The sequence below is a fragment of the Schistocerca piceifrons genome, chromosome X, assembly GCF_021461385.2.
Source record: "Schistocerca piceifrons isolate TAMUIC-IGC-003096 chromosome X, iqSchPice1.1, whole genome shotgun sequence".
NCBI classification, from domain to species: Eukaryota; Metazoa; Arthropoda; class Insecta; order Orthoptera; family Acrididae; genus Schistocerca; species Schistocerca piceifrons.
In genome coordinates this window covers 806,652,924-806,665,279 of record NC_060149.1, presented here as the reverse complement: position 1 = coordinate 806,665,279, position 12,356 = coordinate 806,652,924, and positions in this window count along the sequence as shown.

The following is a 12,356-nucleotide window of genomic DNA, read 5'->3' as shown; positions in this document are numbered from 1 at the left end:
GCGAGACACTCACTACTCTCAGGTTTCTCGTATTGTGAGCCAAGCAATATATTTATATGATTGCGTTTCATTAGTAGCCGAAACACTGGGTATTTATTTCTTCCCGTTCAGAAAACTAGTGGACAGTCGGAGTGTCGTTCACGTTGCCACCTGTTCTGTGAGTTTTCGTTACTCTGCAGCTGAGTGCATTTCTCAAGGCTTTTGGAATGTTTCCTACCCATTTTTCAGTTCCTTCGTCGATGATATTTGAGTGTCCTCTCTCCATTGGTCTCATCCAATGCAGGCAGTTGCCGCTCTGATTTTATACTTGTCCTGGGTTCTAGACAGTGCACGGTACACCTGCAAAAAAGAAGTTATTTCCACTGCCGCAGTTAGTGGCACAGAGACACCCGTCCATTCCCCTTCTTTAATCATTCCCCATTTCACATAGATTTACGGCTAACGACCACAACAGAATCTAACAGAAAAGAATAATTCCAGCCAGCGAAAATGCTAAACAGTATTAAGAGTGAATGAAAATTGTTGGAATGCAACAGAAGAGACCATCAATCAGTACACAGAAATATTCAAACTAAAAATCCTTGGAAAGTAACACACTTGATTTTTCTCTGTCTTTGCACTAAATTGAGCAGCGACACAAACAAAAAAAGCAGTTCCAAATTGGATCACATACAATGACGAGCCAAAATATTATGACCACCTCCTTAATAGCTTGTCGGGCCGTCTTCGTGACGCAATATACAGTATCACCGATTCTTCGTATCATGGATTCTATAGTTCGTTGGATGATTTGTGGAGCATGTGGACCAGGTGTCTACGTACAAGTCATGTAATTCCCGTAAATAACTCGCCGCTTACTTGTGTATGCGGTGATGGCGCTCGATAGCGGCCCAGGTGGGAACCATCGGATTCACATGAGACGAATTTGGTGGCCAGTATAATGTTCCTTGAAGCACTGTACCACTATTCTGGTTTTGAGCCACGGACAATTATACTGCCGAAACATGAAATCGTCGCAAGGAAGACATCAAGAATGAAGGGATGTAGGTGGTCCGCAGCTGACCTGGTGTCTTCGATTGCTACCACAGGTCCCATGTAAGCGCAGGAGAATGTCTATCAGAGCATAATACTGTTCCCACCAGCCTGCGTCCGTCGCGCGGTGCAAGTTTCGAACTGCTGTTCGCCCGGATGACGGCGTTTGTGGAGACGACCATCGACCCGATGTAGCAAAAACGTGATTCATTCGACAAGCCGACACGTTTCCAGTGATACGTGGTCCAGTCTCGATGATCCCGAACATACTAGAACCGTAATTGACGATGTCGTTGGGCCAATATGTGAACACGCTGGGGTAGTCTACTGCGCAACTCCTTGTGCTCTGAACGGTGTGCTTCGAAACACATATGTGTAGACCAGCATTGTGCTCTTTCGGCAGAAGTGCCACAGAGCGCCATCTATCCTACTTTACAGAGCAGACAAGCCCCCAAACCACACGTTCTGTGAAGAGTAGTGGATGTCCAAGTAACGCCAGCCTTTCTACCATCTTCTGTAGGTGCTCACGACAGTGGCTCGTGAACATTCGACCAGTTTCGCCGTTTTCGAGATACTCGTTAACGGGCTCTGCGTAATAATAATCTGCCCTTTAGCAAAGTCGCTTATCTCAGTGGATTTCTCCATCTGCTGCGCATATCTTCGCTAGGATAATCCTCCATCTGCTTCTGCTCGGCTTACATACTTTTCTTACTGCGTCACGTGTCGTAGTGCCACAAGGAGGCATCCAACCTTGCAGTGGGCAGTGTTCATAATGTTTTGGCTTATCAGTGTACGCTCTAGGGCATGCTGAAAAGTAATGCCTCCGAAAAAAAAAAGGTTCAAATGGCTCTGAGCACTATGGGACTTAACTTCTGAGGTCATCAGTCTACTAGAACCTAGTACTACTTAAACCTAACTAACCTTAGCACGTCACACACATCCATGCCCGAGGCAGCGTAGCGGTCGCGCGGTTCCAGACTGTAGCGTCTAGAACCGCTCGGCCACTCCGGCCGGCAATGCCTCCGAATTTTTTATTTTGTTCTCAGTATCGGTTGAGATATTAAATGCATATTATTCGGCCGACTTTCCCACTTCGCTGACAATATTACTCTTGATGCATACTCTTCAGAAGTAAGAAATCTCAAACTGAAATATTTCTACCTGAATTTTTCGTGTAGGTTCGTGAATCCACTCTCTTTTAACCCACTGAGATGTTGCAGGGTCTCTTACTGGTTGGAGGTCAGATGCCATTCTCCAGCGCATACTTTCTAGACTCTACTTGATAGTTGGCACGTTCATGAATTCGATAACTTTTGGTGCCTGTGAGGAAAACTTAAAAGGTAAAGCTCCATCTACTGGCAGTGTTAAGCTCTACAGTATAGAGTGGCTGCTGTGTCATTCTCTGCTAATGGTGTTTTTCGGATGTGATGTGGACGAGCATAGGGTCAGCACACCACTCATTCACCTGCTGTCAGCTTCTCAGACCTTGGAACCACTGTTTAAGACAATAAATGGACGTTTATGATATACACCAGGATTTTCTGTCTACAAGAAAAACAAACACCGCAAGGAACACAACTATGGCCGCCTCAACATGTGCTGTCTCTGCTGAACACATTTGTCATTATCTACTTTATTCTAACAATTTTTGTATGATGTTTGCCTATGTGCTATTGTGAAAAGGATCTGTGTGTAGTTCTGCATCATCAGATTGTCTTCCAGTGTCCGTAGTAAATTTCAGATCTCTCCAAATTTAAACATAAAATGAAGGTGTGGACTCCAGCACTCTCAAAACAGTAAATTAGGATGAATGTCTACAGGGTTGATCTGTGGGAGTTAATCTGCCTAGAGGCAGATCACAGACGAACCCCAAACAAATTAAGTGCAGTTTTTGCAGTGAAGATATCAGGTGACCATCATTACTGCACGTTATAATCCAGGGTAATGGCAGTCACAATGTCAGCTGACCATCACTGATCTACAATAGTGTCTAGTGTATCAGTAGTCACCCTGTGAACTAACCATCATTACCCCACAATAATACCCGCCATGCATTCTGGATAACAGTAGTCACCACATCAACTGACCATCTTTGCTGCCAATAGTAATGGTAATGGAGCAATGGTAGTCACTGTATGGAGAGTGTTACCGGAGAACCAGTTGTTTTCGTACCATGTACGGCGTGTGCAGGCACTATCAGCAGCTGATTGGCCTCCACGGGTACACTTCTGCGAATGGTTCATCCAACAATGTGTCAATCCTCATTTCAGTGCAAATGTTCTCTTTACGGATGAGGCTTCATTCCAAGGTGATCAAATTGTAAATTTTCATAATCAACATGTGTGGCCTGACGAGAATCCGCACGCAATTGTGCAATCACGTCATCAACACAGATTTTCTGTGAACGTTTGGGCAGGCATTGTTGGTGATGTCTTGATTGGGCCCCATGTTCTTCCACCTACGCTCAATGGAACACGTTATCATGATTTCATACGGGATACTCTACCTGTGCTGCTAGAACATGTGCCTTTACAAGTACGACACAACATGTGGTTCATGCACGATGGAGCTCCTGCACATTTCAGTCGAAGTGTTCGTACGTTTCTCAACAACAGATTGGGTGACCGATGGATTGGTAGAGGTGGACCAATTTCATGGCCTCCACGCTCTCCTGACCTCAACCCTCTTGACTTTCGTTTATGGGGGCATTTGAAAGATCTTGTCTACGAAACCCCGGTACCAAATGTAGAGACTCTTCGTGCTCGTATTGTGGACGGCTGTGATACAATACGCCATTCTCCAAGGCTGCATCAGCGCATCAGGGATTCCATGCGACGGAGGGAGGATGCATATATCCTCGCTAACGGAGGACATTTTGAACATTTCCTGTAACAAAGTGTTCGAGGTCACGCTGGTACGTTCTCTTGCTGTGTGTTTCCATTCCATGATTAATGTGATTTGAAGAGAAGTAATAAAATGAGCTCTAACATGGAAAGTAAGCGTTTCCGGACACATGTCCACATAACATATTTTCTTTATTTGTGTGTGAGGAATGTTTCCTGAAAGTTTGGCCGTACCTTTTTGTAACACCCTGTATTTGTGTGTGTGTGTGTGTGTGTGTGTGTGTGTGTGTGCGCGCAACTCCTACTTCCTTCCGTATAATGGTGCCTGGTCAGTTCGTCTATCTTTGGCTATGTTGAGTGTTCCCATCTCGCAGTTTGGAGTATTACAATTAGATACCTATATTATTTACTAGTGGATTACAGAAATGAAGCTGATGTCGCACACTTCGTCGACAAGTTTTATTTATTTATTTATTTTGTGGTAACCTCGAGTAAGTCGGAATCAAGTATAATAAAATGCATTTAGCCTTTCAGCGCTGTAGCACTCTGGAACACTATCGCAGGCAAACATTAAAAATTCGCTAGAATTCTTCACCAAGAACACCAGAAGTAAGCCGCCTGGGTCGATGACTGGCAAACTGCCAGCTATCTACATCTACTGCTACATTTATACTCCACCAGCCACCCAACGGTGTGTGGCGGAGGGCACTTTACGTGCCACTGTCATTACCTCCCTTTCCTGTTCCAGTTGCGTATGGTTCGCGGGAAGAACGACTGCCGGAAAGCCTCCGTGCGCGCTCGAATCTCTCTAATTTTACATTCGTAATCTCCTCGGGAGGTATAAGTAGGGGGAAGCAATATATTCGATACCTCATCCAGAAACGCACCCTCTCGAAACCTGGACAGCAAGCTACACCGCGATGCAGAGCGCCTCTCTTGCAGAGTCTGCCACTTGAGTTTGCTAAACATCTCCGTAACGCTATCACGCTTACCAAATAACCCTGTGACGAAACGCGCCGCTCTTCTTTGGACCTTCTCTATCTCCTCCGTCAACCCCATCTGGTGCGGATCCCACACTGATGAGCAATACTCAAGTATAGGTCGAACGAGTGTTTTGTAAGCCACCTCTTTTGTTGATGGATTACATTTTCTAAGGACTCTCCCAATGAATCTCAACCTGGTACCCGCCTTACCAACAATTAAATTTATATGATCATTCCACTTCAAATCGTTCCGCACGCATACTCCCAGATGTTTTACAAAAGTAACTGCTACCAGTGTTTTTTCCGCTATCATATAATCATACAATAAAGGATCCTTCTTTCTATGTATTCGCAATACATTACATTTGTCTATGTCAAGGGCCAGTTGCCACTCCCTGCACCAAGTGCCTATCCGCTGCAGATCTTCCTGCATTTCGCTGCAATTTTCTAATACTGCAACTTCTCTGTATACTACAGCATCATCCGCGAAAAGCCGCATGGAACTTCCGACACTATCTACTAGGTCATTTCTATATATTGTGAAAAGCAATGGTCCCATAATACTCCCCTGTGGCACGCTAGAGGTTACTTTAACGTCTGTAGACGTCTCTCCATTGAGAACAACATGCTGTGTTCTGTTTGCTAAAAACTCTTCAATCCAACCACACAGCTGGTCTGATATTCCGTAGGCTCTTATTTTGTTTATCAGGCGACAGTGCGGAACTGTATCGAACGCGCCGGCTGGAGTGGCTGAGCGGTTCTAGGGGCTGCAGTCTGGAACCGCGCGACCGCTACGGTCGCAGGTTCGAATCCTGCCTCGGGCATGGATGTGTGTGTTGTCCTCAGGTTAGTTAGGTTTAAGTAGTTCTAAGTTCTATGGGACTGATGACCTCAGAAGTTAAGTCCCATAGTGTTCAGGGCCATTTGAACCTTTTTTTTTAATCGAACGCCTTCCGGAAGTCAAGGAAAATGGCATCTACCTGGGAGCCTGTATCTAATATTTTCTGGGTCTCATGAACAAATAAAGCGAGTTGGGTGTTACACGATCGCTGTTTCCGGAAAACATGTTGATTCCTACAGAGTAGATTCTGGGTTTCCACAAACGACATGATACGCGAACAAAAAACATGTTCTAAAATGCTACAACAGATCGACGTCAGAAATATAGGTCTATAGTTTTGCGCATCTTCTCGACGACCCTTCCTGAGGACTGGGACTACCTGTGCTCTTTTCCAATCATTTGGAACCTTCCGTTCCTCTAGATACTTGCGGCACACGGCTGTTAGAAGGGGGGCAAGTTCTTTCGCGTACTCTATGTAGAATCGAATTGGTATCCCGTCAGGTCCAGTGGAGTTTCCTCTGTTGAGTGATTCCAGTTGCTTTTCTATTCCTTGGACACTTATTTCGGTGTCAGCCATTTTTTCGTTCGTGCGAGGATTTAGAGAAGGAACTGCAGTGCGGTCTTCCTCTGTGAAACAGCTTTTGAGAAAGGTGTTTAGTATTTCAGCTTTACGCGTGTCATTCTCTGTTTCAATGCCATCATCATCCCGGAGTGTCTGGATATGCTGTTTCGAGCCACTTACTGATTTAACGTAAGACCAGAACTTCCTAGGATTTTCTGTCAAGTCGATACATAGAATTTTACTTTCGAATTCACTGAAAGCTTCACGCATAGACCTCCTTACGCTATCTTTGACATCGTTTAGCTTCTGTTTGTCTGAGAGATTTTGGCTGCGTTTAAACTTGCAGTGAAGCTCTCTTTGCTTTCGCAGTAGTTTCCTAAATTTGTTGTTGAACCACGGTGAGTTTTTCCCGTCCCTCACCGTTTTACTCGCCACGTACCTGTCTAAAATGCATTTTACGTTACCTTGAACTTTTTCCATAAACACTCAACATTGTCAGCGTCGGAACAGAAATTTTCGTTTTGATCTGTTACTTAGTCTGAAACCTGCCATCTATTACTCTTGCTAAACAGATAAACCTTCCTCCCTTTTTTTATATTCCTATTTACTTCCATATTCAGGGATGCTGCAACGGCCTTATGATCACTGATTCCCTGTTCTGCGCTTACAGAGTCGAAAAGTTCGGGTCTGTTTGTTATCAGTAGGTCCAAGATGTTATCTCCACGAGTCGGTTCTCTGTTTAGTTGGTTCAAATGGGTCTGAGCACTATGGGACTTAACATCTGAGGTCATCAGTCCCATAGAACTTAGAACTACGTAAACCTAACTAACCTAAGGACATCATACACATCCATGCCCGAGGCAGAATTCGAACCTGCGACCGTAGCAGTCGCGGGGTTCCGGACTGAAGCGCCTAGGACCGCACGGCCACCGCGGCCGGCTCTGATTAATTGCTCGAGGTAATTTTCGGGTAGTGCACTCAGTATAATGTCACTCGATGCTCTGTCCCTACCACCTGTCCTAAATATCTGGTAAATTGAAATCTCCACGTAAGACTGTAACATGATGAGAAAGTTTATGTGAAATGTATTCCATATTTTCTCTCAGTTGTTCTGCCACTAATGCTGCTGAGTCAGGAGGTCGGTAAAAGGAGCCAATTATTAACCTAGCTCGGTTGTTGAGTGTAACCTCCACCCATAATAATTCACAGGAATTATCCACTTCTACTTCACTACAGGATAAACTACTACTAACAGCGACAAACACGCCACCACCGGTTGCATGCAATCTATCCTTTCTAAACACCGTCTGTGCCTTTGTAAAAATTTCGGCAGAATTTATCTCTGGCTTCAGCCAGCTTTCCGTACCTATAACGATTTCAGCTTCGGGGCTTTCTATCAGCGCTTGAAGTTCCAGTACTTTACCAACGTAGCTTCGACAGTTTACAATTACAATACCAATTGCTGCTTGGTCTCCGCATGTCCTGACCTTGCCCCACACCCTTTGTGGCTGTTGCCCCTTCTGTACTTGCCCGAGGCCATCTAACCTAAAAAACCGCCCAGTCCACGCCACACAACCCCTGCTACCCGTGTAGTCGCCTGCTGTGTGTAGTGGACTCCTGATCTATCCAGCGGAACCCGAAACCTCACCACCCTATGGAGCAAGTCGAGGAATCTGCAGCCCACACGGTCACAGAACCGTCTCAGCCTCTGATTCAGATCCTCCACTCGGCTCTGTACCAAATGTCCACAGTCAGTCCTGTCGATGATGCTGCAGATGGTGAGGTCTGCTTTCATCCCGCTAGCGAGAATGGCTGTCTTCACGAAATCAGATAGCTGCCGGAAGCCAGAGAGGATTTCCTCCAATCCATAGCGACACATATCATTGGTGCTGACATGAGCGACCACCTGCAGGTGGGTGCACCTTGTACCCTTCGTGGCGTCCGGAAGGACTCTTTCCACGTCTGGAATGACTCCCCCCGGTATGCACACGGAGTGAACATTTGTTTTCTTCCCCTCTCTTGCTGCCATATCCCCAAGGGGCCCCATCACGCGCCTGACGTTGGAGCTCCCAACTACCAGTAAGCCCACCCTCTGCGACCGCCCAGATCTTGCAGACTGAGGGGCAACCTCTGGAACAGGACAAGCAGCCATGTCCGGCCGAAGATCAGTATCAAACGGAGACAGAGCCTGAAACCGGTTCTTCAGACAAACTGGAGAGGCCTTCCGTTCAGCCCTCTGGAATGTCTTTCGCCCCCAGCCACACCCCGAGAGGACCTCCACTCTACCACAGGTGAGGGGTCAGCCTCAATGTGGGCAGTATCCCGGGCAGCCACAGCCGCAGTGCGATCGGGGGATGCGTGGGACGAGCTGGCCGTCCCCGACAAACCCCCATCTGGACCCCCACAGTGATGCCCGTTGGTAACAGCCTCAAGCTGTGTGACTGAAGCCAACACTGCCTGAAGCTGGGAGCGAAGGGATGCCAACTCAGCCCGCATCCGAACACAGCAGTCGCAGTCTCTATCCATGCTAAAAACTGTTGTGCAAAGAACGTCTGAACTAATCTAAAGAGAGCACAAACTATTCGACACAAAATTTAAACGGTTATTAAAATACAAGATTGCCTAGTAAATGCAATAATGCTGCTACTTGTGCTCTGCTGACACACTGCTCGGCGGCAGAAGGAGACTACGCGATTTTACACTATTCAGGTACTAAAAACGCGATGCTACAGCTCTCAAATACTGTAATACGCACGAAATTTATAAATTAAACAATGCAAGTACCCAAAAACACGCAAAGAAATTAAGAATTAAACTACGCAACAAATAAGTGAGCTAAGAGTATACGACTTGCTGCTGGCAGCTGCTTATCCAACGGAGGCAGGGAGTACACTGGCTGTGACCAACCGACACTGGCCGTTAAAGCAAAAACAGAAGACAGACGACTACGCGAATGAAGAAACGCTGATCACGCCGGGGTGAACACAGAAGTTACTGAGACAAGCAGGGCCGGCTGAGCTCGCCGGTCTGAAAAACGCCGCCCAATGACATCATGGCAACAGTAACTTACTGTTACGTCATATTGCTAACAGAGCAGAGTATCACGAGAAAGCCCATTTATAACGCATCAGTAACCATTCAGCCACTGACGCATTAGAAAAGAGCGTCTGAAAGACGAAGTTACAAAGTCTGAAGTCACTATGAAGAGCTGAACACACGAGAAAACTAGCACACATCATGTCAGTGCTACCCTCACGGCAGGAGAGTGCAAGGAAAGCACCAGCATAAATACTGCAGCTTTCTTAATCTCACTCTCAATTGCAGCTGTCCCGTGGTACAGGGGTGGCTGTCAGTTGACGTTTCATCCTCCAAATTGTCTGCCTTTATCTATGGAGTCGCAAGTCTTGCTGGAGAGACTCTGCTACTGTAAGCTGCAGTGCTAACTTCCGAGTCACCATCTGATGGGGAGCAGAGGCTGCCATCATTCTGCTAGCGTACTGGAGACTTGACCAGTAGATCCAAGAAGCCGTAGCCATCCGCCATCGTGAGGGTGAGCGAGTTTTGCTGTTCGCCTCGTTCCCGCGACTGATACTGATGCTACCGGCCCCTGCCTCCCAACTGCAGGCCGCTGGTCGAACTTTACACGACGACGAGTACTACAGGCTGGGATGGAAGATGAGTCTCCTACGCACAAGTTTTAAATGAGAGCGCTTCGGAGATAAGATTGCAGAGGCTGCTATTCGCTGCCGTCCATTGAGGGTACCGTCAGATACGATGCCATGTGATCACTGACCGCCGGTAATGTAATGGCCGCCATTTGAGTCTTCCATCGACATATTATGCGGACACAATATCGAGGCAGTTTTAAGAGGGGAGAGTTTTGAACTAGGATTGCGTAAGATACGCGTAGAGGTCTACTGCCAACTACAGCAGACAACTGCGCTGAAGCCACTACCAAATGCTTTATGTAGTCCAATTGGTATCAAATGGTTCAAATGGTTCTGAGCACTATGAGACTTAACATCTGAGGTCATCAGTCCCCTACAACTTAGAACTATTTAAACCTAACTAACCCAAGGACATTACACACATCCATGCCCGAGGCAGGATTCGAACCTGCGAGCGTAGCGGCCAAGTGGTTCTAGATGTAGCGCCTAGAACCGCTCGGCCACTCCGGCCGGCGTACTCCAATTCACTTTGTGTTTTGGATTTCTTGTTTTCTTTTCTTATTTTGAAATGAGTGGAGAGACTAATCCTGGTGCATAGAGGGATCCGAATGAGACTCTCACAAGAAAAGGAATCAACGATCCCTATGATCTTTAATGTCAGTTCTGCTTTCGTGAAAACACAGAACGTGGATGTAGGATGGCAGCCCTTCGAGAGGGAGGCGAGGCTTGTTCCCCCGCACTGCTCCTCCCCCTTCGGACAGTCCAGGTTCTCGTTTGTTAACTGTCGTGGCCAACTGCCACGATATACTATCCGCATAGTAACACTACTGCCAGGTGACGTGCGCCCGCAACTACTAATTGGGTCAACACTCCATTTCCCTAACAGAGTTGCCAGCGCCTATGGAGGACAATCCTGTATTTCTGGTTAATAAATGTTTTGTCGTGACTAATGTCTTCTTGTTGCTGTCGAGTGTGAACAGATCCTCCTCTTTGCTCGCAGCTAGGTACAATTCTGACAATCGGAAGGTCTGTAGTATCATCGACTGTATTTTCCTTAAGTAGAACATGATGCTAGATGATGCGATGCATTACTAAAACACTTCCACAACTTTTGGAATGTTTTAGGCACAGTCATAATGCAAGGAATATTGTGATGGACATTGCAAACTTGAAAATAACGTTGTGGCACTGGGTTTAGTGTGTCTTTTATCTTCTTCCCCATAAAACGGTGCTTGTTCAGGTTTTCATTCATACTCTCATTTAGGCTTATGATGAAATGTCAGCTTCCTGCTTAACATTCTGCATGCGTTTTGTACAGTTATAGGACAATTTAGACGCAGAATCACCACAGTGGCGATTAATTTGAGAGTTCACAGTCATGATTTAGGCATCATGCATTAATTGTATTCTTCCAGTAGCTGAGAATAGTTCAGACTGCTTATTTATATTCGTTGCCAACAAATTTCTCTTGTGAGGAACGCTTTTCGTGTTATTGCCAGTCTGCAGTTTATATTTTCGTTACTCTGGCCATCGTCAGTTATTTAGCTGCGTAAGTAGCAAAACTCTACAACAGTTCTCTGGGATGTCCTACTCTTTTCTTCATATATATCCCTTTCGATACCAATAATTACGCTGCAGTAGTAAGTTCCACCACAGAACATACAATATACGGCCTTTAAGTGTGGCTCGCTATCGTCAATAGAGGGTGGCCGTACACCGTCGCACTTTAGCACAACGACTTAACATAGTAATACTTATATCAAAACCTTATACCAGCAATGAGAAACATTAGCAAATAATTTAATAAAAAAATGAACTAAGTTTGGATCTGTTGGCTGAAATCCCGAAAGATAACACTATTGCTCAAACCAGATTGATTTTAACTTTGGTATCAACCCCTTTTATTTTTCAAAAATGCACAATGTATGGGAATAGTGGCAACATAAAAACAACTCACTGAATAACTGATCAATATCTATTGGCAGTGAAAAATTTGAAATTGCTTTGTGGAGACGTAGCATTTAGACACAGCAGCATATGCTAGAGTACAGCAGTCTAATAAAGTTTGGTAAACCTGAACTATCTCTCAACATCCGTAGCACGAGTTTTATCGTTCCAAACAAATCTAAATTTCATACCCTTCAATTCCACTATTGCTGAATCAGTTCTAGTTCATCACAATATAAGTCCGTTAAAACCACAAGCCATTACAAGTTCACAGTTGCAGTGACATCCAACAGAAGACAAAGTCTTTCATGCGAGATCTCATCACTAACGAAACTGCCTCTAAGGATTGAAATCAGGATCCCGAGATTTTCAAGTTATCACATGCCCAGTTATTAAAAGTTCCGCTACAGGAAAGAGATGTTCACGGCATACACACTGGCCGTAACGTTGCACAAACCACCTCAGTTAACCCACCCCATA